The 23834-nt window shown below is 47.8% G+C and overlaps 1 pseudogene; it reads right to left on the reverse strand.

The window, feature by feature from the left end:
- Nucleotides 1-10089: 10089 nt before the first annotated feature.
- Nucleotides 10090-16655, reverse strand: LOC127229096 (eIF5-mimic protein 2-like; annotated as a pseudogene).
- Nucleotides 16656-23834: the final 7179 nt, after the last annotated feature.

Genomic DNA, 23834 nt, shown 5'->3' on the forward strand with positions numbered 1-23834 from the left:
TGCCCACTAGCCATGACAGCCACGGGAAGAGAGGGGCAAGGAAAATGATCAAATTTTAGCCTCTTATACGTTCTCCCTCTGAAGACTAGTGATGTCACTAATATTTAAAACTAAGTACCCCTGGTCACAGATGGCTCACAGTAAAATCCTAGAAATTGGAAAGCCGAGGCAGGAGGCTTGCTGTGAAGGATAGCCTGGGCTACAGAGGGAGTCCTCGCCTCAGAAAACCTAATTAGGGCCAGCGAGATGGCTCGGCTGATAAAAAGAGCTTGGTGCCCAAGCCATAATCAAAAGAAGCAGAGAAGCCAACTCCCTAGAGTTTGACCTCTGACCTCCATTATGGGCCTGCATACACACACATCATAAATTTTACGTTTTAATTAAAAACATAAAACAAGCAGGGCAGTGGTGACCCACAACTTTGAGTGTAGCATTCAGGAAGCAGAGGTAAGCAAATCTCTGTGAGTCTATAGACTGAGTTACAGCCCTACATAGAGAGGCCTTGTCTTGGGGGGGGGGGTGTAATACACGTTTCTAAATGTATATAAAAGTTTCTTATAGGAGATAAATACTTTCATTTGTGGGGGGGGTTGTTTGTTGTTGTTGTTGTTTTTCATGACTTTAAAGAGATGGTATCCTCCACTACAGAGAGCTTCCAAATGATAAGATATTGCAGGGCAGATAAGATGACTCAGCAAGTAAAGGCATTTGCCACCAAGTCAGAGTTGGATCCCAGAAACCATATGGTGGAAAGAATAAACTCCACGAAGTAGTCCTCTAATTATACACCACACGCACAGGCAAGCACACACGCACACACGCACACACGCACGCGCACACACAAATAATAAAAATAAAAATTTAAAGGAAAATAATGCAGGAGGTAGCTCAAACTCCTGAAGCTGGTGTGCACAGATGTATTTTTGCTGCCCTCTGCTGCCCATGGAGGGTATGGCGGTGACTGAACCACCCATTCCCAGGGCCTCCCAGCTGGAAAGCAGAAGTCTGGAAAGACTTCACTCCTAAAGACACTACTTACTGCAGCTGGCCCTTGGCACAGCATGCCTGTGATGCGCCCCACCCCAAATTACACATCACAGCAGAATGGAAAATACTGCTTTATCAAGACATCAGTGAAATGCTCTTGGATGGTTAACAGAAGATGAATGCTGTAACAAACATCTTTCCCCATAGGCCATCCATGGAGCAGTCAGTCACATGACGCATGTGCTCTCTAGACTCATCCTGTCTCCCCAAGACAGTGGTTCTCAACCTATGGGTCCTGTACAGATCTCCCGCATTTCAGCTATTTACATTACAATTCATAACAGTAGCAAGATCACATCGAAGAAATAGCGATGTAAATAATCTTATGGTTGGCGGCCATCAGAACGAACTATATTAAAGGGTCCCAGCTTGAAGGAGCTTGAGAACCAATGCCCCAAAGAAGCAAGCTGAGCAAAGGAAGCAGACCCCTGCTCTGCTTTGCCTGCCATGGGGGTCTTTTTACGAGTGTGGTGTCATGAGAACAGAGCTTTGTTTCCATATGCTGGAGAGTGGTTCAGCTACTGGGATGAATCCACCCACCCAGTTACTGCATAGGTAAACTTCCTCTATTATCCCCACCGGGATCTTCACCTGTCAAATATGGATAATAGTAACTAGAGTTACTAGTTAATCCGATGAAGAGTTCTAAATCTTTTAGTTTATCTCCACTTGAAAAAAAAATGCAGCATTACCAAAACAGCTGATCTGAATGCCTGGCCCACAGAGACTTTCTGTGATCATGTGTCTGCCACTAAAAGCTTCCCTCCCCCCCAACCATGACCTATTTAAAAGGTTTGGTCCTCTCATCCTCCCTCACTTCATCCGTCTCTGAGCAATCTCAGATTGCTCTTGTGCATGAAGCCAGACACAGTGCCTGCGGCCCAACCTACACAACTGTGCATGGATACATCTGGCTCCTGCACCCTTAGAAAGTCCATGCCAGATGCCAGTGCCCCCCAGTGGTGGTCCCTGCCTATGGCACTGCCAGAGCTTTGGCCCACTCTACTAACTGCCATTCTTGTCCCTTCTCAGTCCACCCATCATTACCTGGATTCTGGGAATCCAAATTTTGGTCCACACAGGCCTGGCAAACCTTTTATGAACGGAGTCGTCGCCTTAGCTACTCTCATTACCTTGTGGCTGAGCTTTCTTGTCCTCTCTGCCTCGTATTGAGGGCAGGTGATTGACTATCCCTTAATCCCAGACACAGGGTTTCATTCACACTGAGTTTTCTAGGTGTGTATGCCGCCATTGACTGTGAGGTTGCTCCCCAGGCCAGTGATGACCACAGCCCCTAGCCTGGAGTCTGGGACACAGCAGGCACTCAGAATGTGTTGAGTGGGTGAAGGGATGAGAATCACCAGGCTCTGATTTGGTTTCGAGAGCAAACATCCACACGTCTCCAGAAGACTTCTCTGAGGTCTCTGCTTTACTCTGGAGCGTGGTGAATGTTGTTTTCATACCAGGTCCCTCCTGAAGCATGACAGTGACTAGATTTCAGTGAATAAGCATGTGTTTGGCCTTCTTTCTGGGAGGGACCCATCCTCTGGGGCAACGTTACTAACTTTGAACTACTACTTAGATTTTCCTTTTTGATTGACTAGGAGGAAGAACATGGCAGGGAGAGTCGCTGGCTCTTTGATGGGTGAAGTGTTCGGATCCACACAACAGCACAGAGATGCCTTTAAGATGGCCCTGGGCCCCATTGCCCCATCCCCCCAAGCTCAGACACGGGGACAGTGGCTAGGGTCACATCAAGCAGCCTCTTAGGTTACCATCTCCCTTCGCTCTTTTCAGGCGCAGAAAGAAAGAGGCACACTGAGGGAACCCTGCAGCTCAGCCCACGTCTCGGGTTCATGATGCACCTGCCTCAGCTGCTTCAGGAAGTTGCCTAGACCAGTGGTCCCTGGGTGTCTTCTCTGCACCAGCTTGCTGCTTGTGAAATTTAGGACAGCATCAGCTGGCTCAGCTGAGCCCTCTATGGAGTCATCGCTGGAAATGGCCGTCACATGGGTTTTGTGACTGACAAACAAGCTGCTGTGTGTTGTCTCAGGGTGGAGTGTCCCCAGGAAGCCCAGCTTCTCCGACAGCAGCATGTAGTGGGGGGAGGAGCCCAACCAACCAGGAGTGGAGGAACCTCCCGCGCTAGAGCCATTTGGGGCTTTCATGTCCCCACACCATCATGACAAAGATGCCAAGAGACAGAGGATTCCGTGTGAAGCAAACTAGCATACCTCCTTGATTGGACATACCTCAGCAGCTTCCGTGGCCATCTGAGGAGATGTTCAATGATGAGTGTCCTCAGGTCAGGCTGGGCTGAGGCGAGGTCTCAAAGGGTTGAGTGTTCCTGCTCCACTCCGCAGGCCCTCCGGTGGGGTTGAGCCAGGCACCCAGGTTGAGTAAGGCTTCATGAGAATGTAACTTCCCCTAGCTGGCTCTCAGGGGCTGTTTTCTGTGTATTGATGCTTACCATGAGCTTGAACCATGCTGATGTGAATTGAATTGAATTGCTTTGGATCAAATTGGATAGAAATAAATTGGTGTGAAAGACTTAACAGATACTTATGAATCTTGCTGGGTGCCCGGCCCTGGGAAGTCAAAAGTGAAGGCCATCATGTTGTTTTGCTTCAACTGCAGGCCATGAAACACGAACCACAAAATTCCACAAATCCACGTGGAGTTTACTGGGGAAAGGGGACAAAGGGAAGGGTAGGTGTTGGCCAACTTGGACAGGGATAGAAGGGGAACAGCAGAAGGGAAGAGGAAAGGGATAAGGGGTGAACAGGTGGGAGGTGCTCGCTTAAAAGGGAAAGCGTGCACATGCGAACCGAGTCCTTACACAGCCACATAACGCACGCACGACATAGCCACACAGCACAGGGCCCTTTGAGCTAAGTATCTGCCTGAATGCTGTTGTGTGTGCATTGTCAGGGGGCGGGGTCAGCATAATGCCAGGGTACCGCATCTTCCCAGGTGTATCCAATGACAGTGCTGTGGGACTCATGAAAGAGCGCATTTGGGGGTGTAGGTTGTGAATGTGAATGTGAAAGCAATGCACTGGCTGAAGGAAGCAGTCTTTGGTCTGGTCCGTGCCACAGGCTCACCTTTGTTCATACATAAGTCACACAGAGACAAACCATCACCAACCCTACGGGTGAAGCCGGGAGACAGGCTCTCCCCCCCCACCCCGTGCCAACAGTCTAAATCAAACTGGCATTTCAGATGGCTGGTTAAAGAGCCTAAATTTAAAAAAAGAAAAGAAAAGATGGCACAGGCTTTTGATCCCAACAGAGGTAGGGATCCCAGACACCGAGAAACCCTGCCTCCAAAAAAAAAAAAAAAAAAAAAAAAAAATCGGAAAGACCTGGGGGAGGTAGGGTGCTGCTGCATCTCAGCACCCCACTTGCCTTTCCTAACTTCATGAGCCTGAGCCCCCTTGTCTTAGATTCAGAGGAGCATGCTCACACCTTCCAAGCTCTTGAGTACACCGGAAACCCTCCGATTCTTTTGGATTCTGAGCTGGTTCTTGGGGAGTCATTTTCTAGTGCTAGTAAAATATTAAACTCAGAAGCCACGTTGGCACCTTTTGAAGTCCCAGGTAATGTTTGTGCTCAGGAGTTAGAGGCCAAAGTAGACGACACAGCAAGACTCATCTCAAACACATACCAAAATTTGAACCCAGAACCCAACAGATGGTATGATTATGGGCACAGGACAATTCCCATTGGTCAGTGATCCTTGAACACTTGCTGGGTTCCAAAACTGGCAGATAGAGGATGCCAGCACCCAGCATCACCTCAGCGGACTGCAGGCCAAAGTGCAATGCTGGCTTGCCCACTTCTGTTTTAGGGGGAAAAAATTAACATCACAAGAGTGACACAGCACAAGAGTGACACACCACTCTTGCACGTGATCAATCTTTCTTGTTTTGTCTTGAGTCAGGGTCTCACCATTGCGGTCTGGGATGACCTGAAGTTCCCAATCCTACTTCACGCTCCTGGGTGCTTAGATTACAGACCAGGGCAATTGCACCTAACTTATAAGTGATTAACTTTCTTTTGTTCACCTTTATTGTGTGCACACATGTGCCACTTCAAGAAAGTAGAAGGAGGTCAGAAGACAGCCTGTGGAAGCTGTTCTCTCCACCGTGTGGATACAAGAGATCAGCTTGTTAGCCTTGGTGGTAAGGGCCTTTACCCGCTGAGCCATCTCTCCAGCCCAGAAATGATAAAACTGGATAGAAGTATTTAGACGGGTTAGGTTGGGGAGAGACTTTACATCCTTTCCCCAGTAGAGCCTTCCCTTCTCCATCTGGAAGTAGTCACCTCTTTATTAATATATATATATATTTACATAATATATATACATATATACATATATACATATGTATATACATACATATGTATATATGTATATATGTATATATATATGTATATATGTATATATGTATATATGTATATATGTATATATATATTATCCTGTTTGGAGGAATTTGCATACCAGAGCTTGTATATGGAGGACAAAGGATAATTTGGTGGGAATCTGTTGTTTCCTTCCACTATGTGGGTTCCTGGAATCAATTTTGGCAGGTGCCCACACCCACTGAGCCATCTTGGAGCCCTGAACCATATGCTTTGAAAGGACCTAGTTTCCAGCACTTTCCACTTGACTTGTAACTACTTCACCTCCCACATGACTTACCCCTTCTTGGCTGTGACTCTCAGGAGCTCCCTAGGCTTCTGTTGCGCCACCTAGAGGACTTGCTGGGAGCAGTTGTCCTCTTCCTGGTTACACTGACATGTTTTGCTTGGGGACACCCTCCTAAGAATAGCTTTCCTGGGGACTACCTTCTGGGTGGTCACTTCCTCTTGAAGATCATTTCCTGGAGACATCCTTCCTGGGGCCCAATTCCCAACTTCCTGGCTTCCATCCTCTTGGGGTCTACCTCATTTAGACCATGCCCTAGAATCATATCCTGAGGCCCGCTCTTCTGAGGCCTGAGTCCTGGGAACCATCTCTTGGGGAAAGAAACATAACTAAGATTAAGGCTCAGCCAACAAACTAATGTTATAATTTGAGAACTTGGAGAGGTAACAACTCTCCCCCCACCATAGTCTTTCCAGGCAATGAGGGATGTCTGGCTCATCTGCTACACAAATGGCCTGACATGGGGACCCTGGTTCAGACTGGGCAGGAAGAAGAGGCCCTAGTCTCTCAGGAGAACAAGCTTCTCAGTTTGCTTAGCTAATTCAGTATCAAAGTTACCTGGTGGGGACACCATCGATGCCATACTGGAGACCTGATGGAAAATGAAAGAACAGGAAGAGAGGAAAGCATAACAGGAGTGTGGCAGCTAGGTTCTGGAGTTGGCTGCAGAGTGTCTGGCTCTTTCTGCACAGAAGGCCACTATCTGGACTCCCATGACACAGGCTGACACATGGACTCCCATGACATAGGGTGACACATGAATTCCCATGATGTAGGCTCACACATTCTCATCTGTGCTAGAGCTGGCCTGATTCAGATTTTCCTCACTTGCTAACCAAGACTCACTTAGGTACCTCAAACAAGACAGAACCTGCAATCTCATGATCCATCAGCTCAGGTCCTCTGTGGGCTTCCTTGGCTTATCATGGCCTCATCTCTCCCAGGCTCCAAATTACAACACTGATGTGTTGATTTGGTCCTCATCTTTTTTTTTTTTTTTCAGCCAAGCAGAGATATGTTTGAGCTTGCCCTTGCTCCTCTTAACACTGTTCCATTCCAGCCCGACTCCCTTTTGTCTAAACCAAGGTGATGGCTAATCTTGGTTGTCATTTTTGACTGGACCTAAGAGCAACTAGAAGGCAAGCTGCTGGAGCTCCACTGAGGGAATTTCTTTTTGGAGTTATTTTGTTTGATTTCAAGACATAGTTTCTCTGTGTAAGGGCCCTAGCTGTCCTGGAACTAGCTCTGTAGACCGGGCTGACCTCGAACTCACAGATACTTGCTTACCTCTACCTCCCAAGTGCTAGGATTAAAGGCATATGCCACCACTGTCTAGCTTGAGAGATTTTCTTGATCTGATGGTTTGAAGTGGGAAGATTCGCCCTAACTGTGGGCAGCACCTTCTGATGGCAGCCTAGATAAAAGAACATGGAAGAAGGGAAGCTTTGTGTTTGCCTATTTGCTGTCACTCTTGCTGCCAAGTTCATCTACCTTATTGCTGCTACTTATTACTGCTGATTCCTTTTCTGGTATTAGAACCAGGTTTTTGGGCTTCCAATGTGGACTGAAGACTGGCGGCTCTCTAGAAATCCCCAGGTCTTCAGAGCCATGGTGGAATTGTGGAGGCATTCAGGCTCAAGGTCTGAGCACAACTACTGGCTTCTCTGCCTTTCTCATGTAAGATACCCATTCTTGGATTACTTCAGCCTTATTGTCTAGGTTTTCTACAGAACCCAATTAATACAGCTAGGCTGCATAATTTCTAGAATTCAGTTATCCCCTGTACTAACTGCTGTGCCCTAGAACCTCCCAGGGCTTTCTCCAGCTGGTACAGATGAGATTCCTGAAGTACTAACAGATGGCTTTCTCTATGAACTTGGTCTATGTGTCCCTCCTGTCACCCCTGACTATCCTTGTTGTGTAGTGAGATATCCATCACGCCTGTGCATTGACTACATCTATTGGGGCATGGGGACAGGTGCCAGTGTGACCTGTGGGAAATAGGTTTGGGGTCCCAGACCCCAGCACTCTTTCTTGCTTCCTGGTCAGAGACAGAGAGCATCTGGAGGCAACTTTGGGATGGGAACCTGCTGGCAGTCATCTGTTTCTGGTGTGATTTCTCCCCAAATAAACATCCATCAGCCTATTGATTTTCCCAGATTCTTATTCATCCACAATATTGGTGCACTGTGCTTACCACTTCATTGAACAGCCTCTCTGTCCTTCTCACAATGTTATGATCAATCGTGGTGGATTCCATGGTGGGCAAGGTTGTCTGAGGTGGGGGACAGACATGCCAGGCAGACAGAGCTTAAGTGACAAGTTTTATTAGAAAGAGGAAGGAGGGAGGGGGAAAGAGAAAAGAGGTAAAGAGGCACAGAGACAGAGAGGGCAGAAGAGAAGAAAGAGACAGGAAAAGTCCTGTCTGCCCCAGGGGAACAGCAGGAAAGAGAGTGGAAAAGTGAGCATAAGTGAGTGGGAAAGGGCTTTCTTTTAAAGGGGTCCTTTGCACCTGCATGCAGAGTATGTAACCATGGAACCCTGGGCAGGATACTGCCTGAGTGAGTTCTGCCAGGTGACAGGGGCATCAGCATCACTAGTCACCTCTTGTCCTTCCCGACCTGCTGGAGGTCAGTCTGTTCACTCCATTAATTTTTCCATCAAACCCAGCTCAGTGTCTGTGTGTGTTGGTGCTTTGCAAATGTGTGCCAGGAAATGAAGAAATGGGAAGGCTTAACAAGCATGCATGCCCCCATCCCAAGCTCACTTCCTATTGGCCTCATTCCTGGTGGTCCCAGCGTCCTATGGGTAGATTCAGAGCCTTTTGCTTCTTGTCACCTACCTGCTAGGTTCCTGCTGTTCTCTGGAGGTCATTTTAAAACTCTTCTACAAGAAGCCAATCTGCAAATACACACACACCCTTGCCCTCAATAAAACATTAAAAAATATTTTTTACTATATTCATTTAGTCAGTGTGTGGGTGCATGTGTGTGCGCATGTGCGCTTATCTTCCAGTGTGTGTGTAGAAGTCAGAGCACAACTTGCAGGAGTTGTTTCTTTTACCATGTGGGTTCTGGAGATCAAATCTAGTTTATTGGGCTTGGTGAAAAGTCTCTTAACTCACTGAGCCATCTTGCCAGTCCGAAATGTATCTTTAAAAAGATTGCATACACATAACAGGAAAATTGTGGGATGACATACTTAGTTTCAGCTAAAAATGCCTAGGTTGGGGTCTGGGGAGATGGCTCAATGATGAAATATTGCTATGGAAGCATGAAAACCTGAGTTCAGTATCCCTGGACCCATGATAAAAATTGGGTGTGGTGTCCTGATCCTGTAACCCTAGGGCACTGGCTCACTGGCCAGCCAGCCTAGCTAATCTGGGTTTTCCACTGAGAGACCCTGTTTCAAAGAAAGTAAGCTGGGCCGGGAGGTGGTGATGCATGCCTTTAATACCAGCACTCAGGGGGCAGAGGCAGGTGGATCTCTTGGATCTCTGTGAGTTCGAGACCAGCCTGGTCTAGAAGAGCAGCCTTCAAAGCCACAGAGAAACCTTGTCTCGATAAACCAAAACAAAACAAACAAAAAAAAAAAAAAAAAAAAAAAAAAAAAAGAAAGAAAAAAGAAAAGAAAGAAAGAAAGAAAATAAGCCCAGGCCAATAGATGGAGAAATATACCCACATGCACATGTCTATCACATGCACACAAGTACATACACATGTATATACCACACACACACACACACACACACACACACACACACACACACAGGTGTTTCCATCTGCTGCTGTCATTTCCCACATCTCCCCTTTTTTTGTAATTTTTCTTCCCATGAAGTCACAGAGACACTCCGATTGACTCCACTTCTCTCACAATTTCACTACAACTTTTCTCCAGGAAAATGCAAACCCCTGAGAATCAAGACTTTTTGTTGATGTTGAGATTTTGGACACTTTTACAGTTTAATTTGCAAACAGATTTTTTTTTGTAACAAATTATTTTTAACCAAATCATATCTTGAACCCTTTATATAGAAAACCCAGGGAATAAAGTGAACTGCTCGTTGCAGGAGGCCTTACATCACATTATTACAGTAGAAAATACAGGAGGTAGAAGGTAACTGACAAACGAATGCGACATCAGATTCAGTTCTACAGCCCCTGCAGCTCCTTACACATGGCTTCCGAAACCAAACCCACCATTTCCAGGAACCATAAAAACAGTTGAAATAAAAATTGCCACGAAAGCCCTTATATCGTGCTTGATATAGAAGTAGGAAGATACAAGAACCAGGATGCATGAGACATGACATTTTATCTGCAACTCTTGTATGCTTTACTGGGGATGTTGTTTCAAAATGCAGTCACCTTCTTCGCCTTCAGACTCCGACTCCTCTTCAGCATGTTTGAGCCATTCTACAAACCTCTTCATCTGCTCAAGGAAGACATTTTCCCCCTTTGCAACACGTGTATCTTTATACCACTTCAGAATGGGCTCTTCGCTCGGCCCTTCAGCTTTATGAAAAAGCACCACTATCTTCTGGAAGGCTTTCGTGAAGTGCATGTTGTCATAGCAGTACTTCTGAATCTTCAGTAACAGTCAGCTCAGACTGACCCTCGGAGTAAAGGCATCGAGCAGAAGGCTCTATTGCTTCAAGTGCTTGAGAGCATGTTAGCTACAAGCTCCTCCTTTTTGTTCCATTCCACGGTGCTCATCAAGCTTGACCAGACTATCCCAGTGGCAACTGGTTCTGGGCTATTATTTGTTTTCATCTCCTCCTTGACATACACAATTATGTTCTTGAAGGGATTCCCGAGGTACATCTGCTCCCAAAGCTCCTTCTGGAGTTCTTGGTCTGCTGGTTGAGGATGTACTCCGAAAGCTCTTTCAAGCCTGCCTCAGTGGGATACTTGGTGAGGTGCTCCACACTTATTTTCAGGGAACAGCTCCATCAGTCTGTTGCCCATGCTGACTTTCTGGAGACTTGCAGCCACTGCATTGATGTCTTTTTCATTTATCTGTGATTTAAAAAGCTTTACAGCACATGCTGCTGAAAACCCTTCTTTAACCAAATTCTCATTATAAAGGCTGTTAAGAATGGATGCATTAAGTGTACCATTAGCCAGAAGAAACAAAAATAAAAAGAAAAATAATTAATTAATTTCAGGTTAGCAGGGTTTCACCAAACTCTGTATAAACCAGGCCGGCCTTGAACTCGCAGAGATTCCCCTGCCTCTGCTTTTTGAACACTGGGAAGAATCGGCATCTGAATGAAATGGGTAAGATGTGGAGCTAGAAGATCAGGGGAAGCAGGAAGGATCTAGAACTTTCCATGGAGCAAGGGCAAGGCAAGGCAGGGATGGGAGAGTTGTTTGCTGGCCTGGCTCCTTGAGTACTGAGAGCTTAGGGACAAGGTGTGGCACAGGCTGTGTGTGGCAAAGTTCAAAGAGGTCACACCCAGCTGTGAGTGCCAGCCCAACAGAGCCATTCTGTATACAGATAGCCCTTTCAGGAGAGCCTCACACAGTCTTATGCAGACTCAGGGACAGCAAATGAGCAGTGTGTGGGAGGACAAGAGTCCCTGCTGACTTTGATGCCCAGGTGCAGAACATGACAGGGCCAAAACCATCCTGTGAATAGGTGAGGGCCCCAGAGGCAGCAGTGTGTCGCTTTATCAGCAGGGAGACCAGATAGGGCTAAAGATGCTTAGGACAAGTGCTTTTGGTGGACGACAGAGCCAGCTTCATGCAATGTGACCCTCACAGCTGCCCCAAGAGCCCTGGGCTGGGTAGGGGCCTGTGCTTGGAGATTGGAGACACCATCTTGAAATTCTCAGGGGGTTCTCTCTGAACTGGGTTAATACGTGGATTCAGCAAACCTATGGAGTGTGCATAGAGGGCTTGTAACTTCAGAGCCTATGTGGTCCCGGCTTTCTGAGTAGAATCTGGACTACTCCTGACCCCAACCTGGCATGCCAGTCACCAACCCTGCCTTCAGGTGGTGGCCTGGGTGTGGATGTGGGTATAAAGGATTGGGATTGGGTTCCATGTTGACCTAGATGTGAGCCACCAAGGCCTGTAAGTATCACCATGGCATGTGATACTTAACATGAGATACTGTTTTGTTTTAAGATGGAAGTATTGCTGGGTTGCACAGAAGGTCTGCAACTTGGCTGAAGCCATCCTCCTGCCTCAAATCCCTGTATGGTTGAGACTGTGCCTGGCTGAAAACTCTAGAGAACATAGACAAAGGCAAAAAAAATTCCCCCACTATTTTGAACAAAGTCTCACACATTACATGCCCAACTGTCTGAGGAACATGTATGTGGGTGTCAGGAGCAGGATGGTCCAAAGTTCCAGCCAGGTGGGAGATGCATGGTGGTATTTTGGAGGCTCCTGCTCCCAGACTGAGTACCAAAGTTGAGCCCAGTCACAACTGCCTGGAAGTTCTCTCCAGGAGGAGCAGGAGCTGATCCAAAGGTGGGGTGACCCCACTCTGCTGACCCACAGAATGCCTGTACAGACTGAGGAAGCAGCCTGACATTGTTTGTGGAAGAATTGACGTTGTCCTCAGATCTCAGAAAGCTATTCCAGCCATAGCAATGCCCCAAAGTCAAAGGTTTGCATCAAATTTGCTTTAGCATAGGCCTGAGGGGCTACTATAGGTACCCATCCTGAATCTTTGTGGTCCACATCCAGAGATATAATCAGAGGCAGATAGGAAAGGCAATGTTTTAAAATATTGTCTATGTTGAAGACACAACAGATTTCTTTCTTGTCATTAGTCCTTAATGCACTGAGCAACTATTCCCATAGCAGTTACTTTGTATTCTCAGCAGGTAACAATTTGCTACCAAGATTTCTGGTGTGTGTGTGTGTGTGTATGTGTGTGTGTGTGTGTGTGTATGCATGTGTGTGTGTGTGTGTGTGTGTGTGTGTGTGTGTGTGTGTGTCTGTTTCCCGTAAGACAGATGATGATTCAAGATGAGGACATCTTACCCCCTGGAACTGGATGTGGATGCTAGGCATCAACCCTTGCACCTCAAATAAAAGAGCAGCTAGTGAGGGCTTTTAACTGTGGAGCAATCTTTCTAGCCCACATGATGACATTTTATAGGGAAGCCTTGACCATCTTCTTGTGTTGCTATCCACTGGAATCCTGGAGACAATCCCTATTGATACAGAGATGCCTTGGGAACAGAGTCCTGGACAGTTTTCAGCTTCTAAAGTTGTGGCTTGTGGGCTTTCCTGAGCTCCAGAATCATGAGAATTTAACCTGGCTCATGGCTATTTTCCCTTGCCCGAGATCCTAGATCAGCCAGTCTGAAACTGGGTTTTCCAATAAGCAACCTAGGGAATTGTCTTATAGTGTCTGGACATGTCTCCTGACAGAAGGGAAAAGACATTTCTGCATGTTCCATCTGACACAGCAAGCGTGAGCCATCAGTATAGAATCCTACCACACATCATTGCGATGCAATGAGAGAACTGTACCTCCCCAGCAGCCTTGGGTACCTGGAGGGTGCCACACCACACCTGTCTCCAGAGTTCACAGGAGCCATGTGCTCTCATTTTCAGCCATTGCCCTTTTGGTGGCCACAGGTCCTCCTGCCATTGGACACCTCACACCAGGCATGTGCTGAGCCTTGGTGTCACTAAACACAAGATAAATGATAAATGGATGTTTTATTGGAGAACAACTTACACAGAACAATAAAGAACCAACACTGCCTGTCTCTGCCCTTCCCATCCGATCCAAGACCTGGGGCGGGGGTGGGGGGGGTGGGGGGGTGGAGATCAGGCCTCACACTTTCCTCTTTTCACTTGCTTCCATCAGCACCTGAAGCCTCGCCCAAAGGGGCGTGGCCACAGTTACAGGTTCACAGGCAATACGCAGCTACAAAGGGTTTTATTCCTTCTCAGCTCATTGGACTGAGGTTGAAGGCAAGACAAATAGGCACCATGTACAAAGTCCCGGGGAAGCATTAGAGTAGGGTGGGGTGCTGTGTCACCCTAAAATAGCACCACACAGTGCACACAAACTGGTGGGAAGGTAAGATGTCTCCGTTCAGGTTTTCTATCTGTTTGGTTTTGGTTTCTTGTGTCAGGGTCTCTCTATATAGCACTAACTGTTCTGGAACTCTCTATGTAGACCAGGCTAGTCCTGAACTCACAGAGAACTGCCTGCCTCTGCCTCCCCAGTACTGGGATTAAAGTTGAGCACCACCATACGTGGCTGCTTTGGGTTTTCCTTGATTTTTCCCCCCTTTCCATTTCCCTGAAACGCCTTGCTTTGTCATGCAGAGTAGGTCTAATATTCATGAGAGAGAGAGCTGTGTGAGGTCCTTATGGGAAGCAGGACTGGTGAGCAGTTCTGTCCCCAACCCTTTCTCATTTGGGAGCCTGGGCCCCAGCCATCACCATATTGTCAATTGCTGGGGAGGCAGGCAAGACTCAGGACAGCCCACAGCTGAAGCCTGGCAGGACGCTTCCTTACTTGGCTTCAGCTTTCTTCCTCTGAAAGTAAAACAGGAAAGGAATGACTGCTTGTTCCTTATTTAGGACACTGGCTTTGGCAGCCCAGGCTTAGAGGACACCGTTTGTTGTTGTTAACTTGCAACCTTCAATTATGGTTTAAAATAAACCCAGTCATTCTCCCTGATTCCCGGCCTCCTTGGGAGTTGGTCACAGCTAGGGAGAGGCCCCAGTTGCTTGAGAACTGTGTATTGGTACCCAGTGAGGCTGGTGGGCATCTGCTGGGCATGGCAAATGTAGGAACCCTATAGTGGTTGGAATGGGAATGTCCCCCATAGGCTCTGGCTTTTGAACACTTGGCAGTGTGTGTGTATGTGTGTGTGTGTGTGTGTATGTGTGTGGTTTAGGGGTGTGGCCTTGCTGGAGGAAGTATGTCACTGGGGGCAGCTTTGAGAGCTTAAGACATCTCCTTTCCTGCAGTTTACCTTCTCTGCGATAAGCTGTGGTTCAGGATGTGAGCTCTCAACAGCTGCTCCATGTATGTTGTGTGCTACCAGGCTCCTCCACCATGATGGACCTCATCAAGTCAAAATTTCCTCCCTGTAAGTTGCCTCAGTCATGGTATTTTATCACAGCAATGGAAAAGCAACTGATACAAAGCCTGAACCAGACTCCAGAGTGACTTGTGTGATGACGCTATGACTAGCTCTGCCAGCAACTGAGGCAGGAGTGTGGTGATATATTATTTATGATTTAATAAAGATTGCCTGAAGTACCGGAATGCAAAGCCAGCCACACTAGTTAGCCATAGAAGCTAGGCAGTGGTGGCACACACTTTTAATCCCAGGACTCAGGAGACAGAGGCAGGCAGATCTCTGTTAGTTCAAGGCCACAGTGAGCTACATGAAATCGATCCAGTCTAAAAGAGAAACGGAGCTCACACAAGGGAGATCTCAGCACTTGGGATCACACACCTTTAATCCCAGGATTTGAGAGGTATAAAAGGAAGAAGCAAAAGGTCTCACGAGAGATTTCTACTCCAGCCACGCTGAGGAGAGGACAGCCCTTTCAGTCTGAGGTAGAGGTAAGAGCTGGTGGCGGCTGCTTTGCTTTTCTGATCTTCAGCTTGAAGCTTGAACCCCAGTATCAGTCACTGGGTTTATACTATTCATGCTACACAGGAGTGTGGTTCAGAGCCTCACCCTACATCTACATCCCAGTTCTGTAGTCTTCCACCTCAAAGGCTGTGGTCATCTGGATCTGGAGTTTCTTTCTCTCCAAGGCTTCTGAGTTCAAGGCTTGGCCCCTAGCTTAAGGAGGAGGGGTGTTAAAGGGGCAGGGCCAGTAGGAGGACGTGAGTTGGGGAAACACCCTTGAAAAGGCTGTAAGAACACTAGCCATTCTTTTCTCTCTGTTTCCTGACTGCTGTGAGGTAAGGAGCTGCTCCAGCCACACTTGGCAATGGGCCAACAGATCACGGTCAGACTCCCCTGAAACTATGACCCCCAAACAGATTCCACTTCTTGCTTTTGTTGAGCTTCTTGCTATGCAATATGCCCAGGCTGGCCTTGAACTTGAGACCCTCCTGCCTCAGCCTCCCAGGTAGTGGGATCCAGGCCTGTACCATCATGCCTGGCTAATCCTTTTCTTTTTTAGGGTTTTGTCTTGTGTTTTAGAGTTATTTTATTTTATGAGTATGAGTGTTTTGCTTGCATGTATGTCTGTGTACCATGTGCATGCCTGGTGCCCATGGAGTTTAGAAGAGGGTATCAGATCCCCTGGAACTAGAGTTATAGATGGTTGTAGGCTACCATGTGGGCTCTGGGGATTGAACCCAGAACCTCTCTGCAAGAGCAACAAGTGCTCCAAACTGCAGAGCCATCTCTTCATCCCTTTCTTCTTTCTAAGTTGAGTATAAAGTTTTATAATTTAGAAGTTTATAATTTATTGAATTGGGTATTTTGTTATAGTAATGGAAAAACTGCCAACACAGATTGAGTCTACTAAGAGCTCTGTGCAGCTGCCTACCAGATTTATCTTCTGAACCAAACCTTCTGCTCTAAACCTGAGCCTTCCTAATTTTACTATACTTATGAATTCCCTGGGGTTTTGCTAAGACAGGGCTATTGATCCAGCAGGTCTAGGTAGGCCTGAAGCCCTCATTCTGACTAGCTCACAAGGAACATGGGTGCTATCGGCCCTCAGCCACACCCTGGGTAACCAGACCGCCAGGGCTGGGCTTGTCCTGGGTGATCTACACAGGGCAGCTCTCCTGTGGCTGAAGCTCTCGTGCAAAACCAGTGGAGTGGAGGAAGTTTGGAAGGATCATGAGCAAGGAAACAGCCCGGAGAAAGGTAGAACCCCTGAGTGGTGGAGCAGGGCATACGTCTCGTCTCCCACAAGCTTCTCCTCCTGCGTTTCCTTCATGGTTACTACAGACGTCAATGAGAGCTTCGAATATTCTCCTCATATATAGTAACTCCTATAATCCACACAATCCCAGGAGGCAGATACTACTGTTACATTCTTAGGGAGGAGAGACCAAGGCACAAAGCCACTCATCAGAGGCAGTGCTGGAACCCACATGCACCCAGCTTGTCTTTATAGACCCAGCTCTTGGCCATTTCTCCACCCATGTATTAGTCACTGTAGTTGGGTTTTTGTTTGTTTGTTTTGTTTTGTTTTTTTCCTCTTTGGGGCCCTTCACCCAGCTCCCAAATAAATACATGGAGACTTACTCTTACTCACAAATGCCTGGCCTTAGCTAGGCTTATTTTTAGCTAGCTTTTCTCTTTAACTACATTTTGCCTCTGGGATTTCTATCTTTCTTTGCTTCTTACTCCATGGCTGCCCCTGGCACCCTCCCCTCCTTCTCCTTTTCTTGATCCTCCTCCCTTTTTCTAGATTTCTCCTCCTATTTATTCTCTCTGCCCGCTAGCCCCACCTGTCCTGTCTCCTGCCTAGCTGTCGGCCATTGAGCTCTTTATTAGACCAATCAGGTGTTTTAGGCAGGCAAAGTAACACAGCTTACAGAGTTAAACAAATGCAACACTTCTTCAAAACATTAAACAAATATTCCACAGCTTAGATGAATGTGGCACATCTTAAACTAATTTTCCACAACAAGTTACATCTGCCCCTGTTCTGACAAGAGCAGGTTAAGGATGGGTTTATTAGGTTCACACTTTAAGGGGCAGTCCATCATGGTGGAGAAATAGTAGTAGAAACGTGAGGCAGCGAGCAGGTCACATTGCAGCTGTGCTCAGGAGTCAGAGAGAGGTGAACAGTGGTGGTCATCTCTGCTTTTATCCTGACAGGGCCCCCTGACCACGGAATGATGCTGCCACAGCTAGGGTGGTTCTTCTCTCTCATCCAATGCAGTCTAGAATCTCTCTCTCATGCACACATGCAGAGATGGTTCTACATCCTGCCAAGTTGACCCTCAATATCAAGCCCTACACCACCTTAACAAGCAGGGGCGGACAACTGGCTGTGCCTTCACCAGGAAGCTCCAAGCCTTGGCATCCATCCCTGTACCCAGCACTGTTTCATTCACACCTGCTTCCCGGGCACACGTTTTTTGAGAGTCACACCCCTCACCTGACCTCCCACAAATCAAGCCCTTAGCAAATGTGTCTTTGAAATATACTCTTTTCACTTGTGTGAGTTACCAAATGAGCCATATTTATAGAGAGAGGAAGCAGAATGGGGGTGGTTATGGGGGGTGGAGAGGTAGAGTTAATGGAGGTGGCCATGGGGGGGAGGGTATGTGGAGAGGTAGAGTTAATGGAGGTGGCCATGGGGGGTATGTGGAGAGGTAGAGTTAATGGAGGTGGCCATGGGGGGTATGTGGGGAGGTAGAGTTAATGGAGGTGGCCATGGGGGGTATGTGGAGAGGTAGTGTTAATGAGTGCAGGGCTTTGCCCTAGGTGGATGGACCGTGGTGAAAGCACACAAAAGTGGTGCACTTGTTATGAAATAGTTGTTTTCTACACTGTGAAGATGTGTTGCTCTCATTGGTTTTATAAAGAGCTAAATGGACAATAGCTAGGCAGGACTTGAGGACAGGCAGAGAGCATGGAAATGAAGAGGGCAGAGTGGCCAGGAGATGAAGAGAGAAACAAGATGAACATGCTGTGTTGGAAACAGGTACAGAGCCACCAAACTCTCAGAACATAGAGAGGCTGATGGTCCCCTTGCTGTGGCTTGAGTAAATGTCCCTTATAGGTCCATGCTTTGAAAGCTTGGTTGTCAGCTTACAGCAAGATCAGAATCTTTAAGGGGTAGGAACTGGTGGGAGGCAGTTAGTCTTTGGAGGCGAGCTCTACGGGAAGAATGTGAAAGAAATCCAAGCCTCTTCCTGGCTCTTTTTTGCTTCCCAGCTGTTAGCACTGAACAGGGGCCTTTGTAAGCTTGTGCTGTGGTGGTGTCTCATCATGGGGCAAAAAGCACTAGGCCGAAAAGCAGCAGGGCTGTGATGCTTAATCTTAGTTACCAACTTGACACATCTAGGATGCGGGACCTTAGTTGAGAAATTGCTCCCATCAGATTGTTCGGTGTGCATGTTTGGGGGGTGGGATTTTCTTGATTGTTGATCGTGGACAGTACTATCCCAAGCCAGGTAGTTCCCGAGCTGTGTCAGGAGGGTGGGTGAACTTGAGTCTGAAAGCAAGCTAGTCAGTAGCTGTCTTAGTTGGGGTTTCTTCCAAGAGAAAATATTTAACTGAGGTGGCAGCTTACAATTTCAGAGGTTCAGTCCATTGTCATCATGGTGGGACATGGCAGTGTGCAGGCAGACATGGTGCTGGAGAAGTAGCTGAGAGCCCTACATCTTGCAGGCAACAGGAAAATGAGCAAAGCTTGAGGAAGGGAGACCTCAAAGCCAGCCTCTACAAGGACACACTTCCTGCAACAAGACCACACCTACTCCAACAAAGCCACACCTCCTAATAGTGCTGCTCCCTTTGGGGGGCATTTTCTTTCAAGCCACCACAGTAGTACCCACCCCTTCATGGTTTCTACTCAGTTCCTGGCTTCTCTGTGAGATGAAATTAACCCTTTCCTTCCCCACGTTGTTTTCAGTCATGGTGTTTATCACAGCAACAGAAAGCAAACTAGGACAAGGGCTAAGCAACTATGGACCAATGGCTCTGGAACCATACACCCAAATGGACCTCTTCTTAAAAGCTGCTAACCTCAGAGGGCTCCCTCACACAAGCATGGTCCTTGAAACTCAGCAAGTCGAGGTGAGACACTGGCCTACCATTGATTAGAACAGTTCTTATCACATCAGGGACTAACAACTTTTGTTGTTGTTGTTTTTGTGAGGGAACTCAGTTTGTGCTGAGATGAAAGGCATGTGCCACTACTCTAATTTCAAGATTACTGAGGGCTGAGCGTGGGTGATCAGCACAGACAGTTACTATGTTGGATTTGGTGCTCATGGCTGGCTTCTTTTGTAAACTCACCCATGTCCTGGGTAATGGCCATCAAAGTGAAGGTAGGGTCTTTGGGTGGTCACAGGCATCTAGCAGATCATCCACGGTCACTGTACTCATTAGATTTAACTGTTGACTTTACACAGTCTAGAGTCACCTGAGAAAGGAATGGAGGTTTCAAACGAAGGATTGCCCTGATTGGACTGACCTGTGTGTGTGTGTGTGGGGGGGGGGGGGACTTGTCTTGACTGATCACTGATATAGGAAAACCCAGCCCACTGTGGGTGGTATCATTCCCTTGGCAGGCGGTCCTGGGTTGACCAAGAAAGCTCCCTAAGCATGACTTTTAGAGCAAGGCAGAAAGCAGCATACCTTCTTTTCTTCTCCAAGCTCCTGCCTGGGCTCCTGCTCTGACTTCCCTCTAGGCATGAACTGCGGTTTGGAGGTAAAAGCCAAATAAGACCTTTCTTCCCTATTGCTTTTGGTCACTGTTGAAAAGATATCTTGCTCAGGCTTTGAACCACCCAGGGCTGAAGTCTGGATCTCAGATCTAAGGCTTTCTCTTCTGTTCAGGATATCCCCAAGACTTTCCTGTACTTCCTGTCTCATTATGTCTTCAGGGAACAGCCTCACTAGTTGGTCACCATCCGGGGTTTCTGGAATCTATGTCAGTTTGTGTTCTTCAGGACAGGTGGGCAGCTGACCTGGCAGTAGTATGGATATAGGGAAAAAGATGGGCAAGCAGGTGTGGGCTAGACCCAAGGGTCCCTGTGGGCAGGTGGCTGGGGAGCCCAGAAGAAAGACAAATCTCCCATATCCCTGGAAACGGGCTCTTAGGTGCAATGCATTTTTCTGCCAAGATCATTTGTCAGGAGGGGGACCTCTCTTCAAAGCTAACTCCTGGTCTCCAGAGCAAGCCAGAGATAGCTAAGTGTGCCTGTCCTCAACTGCCCTGTAGCACTCACACTGGATCTGGTTTATCATCTAGTCTTGGAGATAATCCTGAAGTCCTCAGCTCTGTCTCAGCCAGGTGTGGCTGAGCATGCCTTTGATCCCAGGGCTCAGGAGGCATAGACAGGCAGATCTCTGTGAGTTTGAGGCCAGCCTGGTCTACAGAGTGAGTTCCAGGCCAGCCAGGGCCACACAGAGAGATCCTGTCATAAAAACAAACAAATCCTGCCTCTTCTCAGAGTCCTATAAGAAGGCACTACTGTGATCTCATTTTAGTGGTCTCCCTGTGTTCATCCTCGTCACCCCAGTATCAACATGAAACCAGAATCCCACAGACCTACCAGTCTACTATAAGCTTCACACCGTGTTCATTCTACCTGTCTCACCGGCTTCCTGCAGGGCTTGTGGCCTGAAGGCCTTCCTTCCTTCCTTCCTTCCTTCCTTCCTTCCTTCCTTCCTTCCTTCCTTCCTCCTTCTCTCCCTCCCTCCCTTCCTCCCTCCCTCCCTTCCTCTGTTCCCTCTGCAGACATCTGTGTGGGCGACTTCCTCAGGGCTGGCTCTCCCGTCCCATCCTGGTTCCTTTTTCCCCTTGAACTCACATCTTTATCTTCCTCATCTACTTCCTTTACTGTCAGTTTCCCTGTTAGAACTTAAATTGCCAAGACATCAGGTTTCTTCTATGTGTTTCTCTCAGTATCCCAGTCTGTGTCCTCTGGCAGTGGCTGCCAGGGGGAAACACTTTATGTAAGTGCTCAGTCAAGGCTAACTGGATCCTGGGGGAGGAATGAACAACTCAAAGGCCCCCCTGGTGCTCAGTGCAGTCGGTTCTCCCTTCCTTTCTTGTTAGTGTTGAGACAGGGTCTCTATGTAGACCTGTCCCTGGCCTGCCCCTGCCCCCGTCCCTACCCCGGTCCCCATCCTTGCCCTCCCCCCCCCAAGGCTTGAAGATGAGTTAGGGCATTTTCTTGATTAATGTGATTGATGTAAGATAGTTCAGCCCACTGTGGGCGGTGCCATCCCTGGGCAGGTGGTCCAGGGTGTATGAGAAAGCAGTCTGAAGCCAGGCGTTGGTGGTGCACGCCTTTAATCCCAGCACGCAGGAGGCAGAGGCAGGCGGAACTCTGTGAGTTTGAGGCCAGCCTGGTCTACAGAGCAAGTTCCAGGACAGCCCCCAAAGCAATAGAGAAACCACCCTGTAACAGGAGAGGGGGAGGAGGAGGGGCCAGCTGAACAAACCAGGAAAGCAAGGCAGCAAAGAGTATCTTCTAGTCTCCACTTCTTGCTCTGACTTCCTTCATAATGGACTGTGACCTAAGAGCTCTAGATGAAATAAACCCTGTCCTCCCCAAGTTGCTTTTGGTCATGGTATTTGTCACTACAGAGAACAAATGGAATACGAGCTGCAGTCCAGTGTATCCGGGCCCTAAGACCACACACACTGGTGTCCTACCCATCACCAGTGGTTGGCAGTGCCCTTCCACCCAGCTGGAGAGGTTGGAGGCTGTGCTGGTGAGCTGCTTGTTTTGGACCATTACCAGAAATTTTCTTTTAAAGATTTATTTATTATGTATACAGCGTTCTGTCTGCATGTATCCCTGCTGGCTGGCCAGAAGGATGCACCACATCTCATTACAGATGGTTGTGAGCCAACATGCAGTTGCTAGGAATTGAACTCAGGACCTCTGGAAGACCAGCTAGTGTTCTTAACTACTGAACCATCTCTCCAGTCCTTCCCCCCCACACCAGAATTTTAATCACTGAGCCATCTGTCTAGCCCCGTGGGACATGTTAGGATACTTGTTGGTATCTCATCAAAGCCAGTTGTTGGGGCCAACAGAGGAGCCTGAGCAGGCTGAGGGAGCCCGTTCCTCCTGGCACTTAGGACTGTCAATGACTTCATATCATAACCTGTAATTAGTCTCCCCACAGGCCAGCTTCTTCTAGGGTTGCCTTTTGAGGGCTACTCCCCAGTGAGGGGTACAGGGCCCTGCACGATGACAGGTGCCCCCACACATGGGTTTGATCAGCTGTCTCCAAGCCCTGGTTCTGCTGCCCCCATTGCTGGGTTCTCACTAAAATCTGCAACACTGAGATTTCAGCTTTCCAGAATGCTCAGCCTTCCCAATGCTGCTACCCTTTAATGCAGCTCATGCTATGCTGACCCCCCAACCATGAAATTTTTCCATTGCTGTTTCATAACCATAATTTTGCAACTGTTATAAACCATAGTGTAAGTATGTTTACTGCTTCGGTGACCCGAGAGCCACAGGTTGAGAAACACTGCTCTACTCCATACCAACTTGACCCTTTACAACCGAGTTAGTGAAGAAAAGGCCAGACATTCTCCTTATTAGTCACTAGCACACAGGAAACAGATTTGGTTGTGTGGGCCACCCCAGCTGTCTCTGCTGCCACCCCTCAAGTCTCTTTCTGGCCTCATCACAAAATTTCACCCCAGCTGCTGACATACCCACCCCATCTGCATTACCAAGACAGAAACTCTTAACTGCAGCTTTTTTTAATTTTTGTTTTTGAAGATTTATATAGTGTTCTGCCTGCATGTGTGCCTGCACACTTTAAGGGCACCAGTTCTCACTACAGATGGCTGTGAGCCACCATGTGGTTGCCAGGAATTGAACTCAGGATTTCTGGAAGAGCAGCTAGTGCTCTTAACTCCTGAGTTCTCTCCAGCCCCAACTGCCTTTTATTGATGAAAGTTTATTCATCTCATGTGTATTTTGCTCCAGTTTGTCCTTTTGTCCGACAGTCCTTTGTCTTTCTTAGGTGGGTCCTAAGGACCGGTCTCAGGCTGTCAGGGTTATGGGTGCCTCTACCCACTGAGCCATCCTGCCAGCACTCCACCGTATTTGAAGCAGGACCTCTCTGAACACTAGACCACCAATCTGGCTGGATCTGTTTGTTTGTATGGCCACCCCCCCCAAGCTGGAGTTAGAGGTGTGCCACCACTCACAGCTTTTGCGTGGGCTCTGAACTCAGACCCTCCACTCTTGTGTGTCAGGCGCTTTACTGACTGTGCCATCCCCCCAGCCCCAGCTGCCTTTGAAACATGCTGCCTGGTTGGGTACCTAGGCTTCTCAGGGATCACCAGTTGGGAATTAACCTTGGACCGCTCCCTGGTGCCTGACCATTTAGACCAGCCCTGAGTGGGCAGCAGGTTTGGAGATGGGACTGGAGGAACTCACAAGCTGGTCATGTG

This window comes from Phodopus roborovskii, unplaced genomic scaffold (genome assembly GCF_943737965.1).
Source record: "Phodopus roborovskii unplaced genomic scaffold, PHOROB, whole genome shotgun sequence".
In the NCBI taxonomy this organism is placed as follows: domain Eukaryota; kingdom Metazoa; phylum Chordata; class Mammalia; order Rodentia; family Cricetidae; genus Phodopus; species Phodopus roborovskii.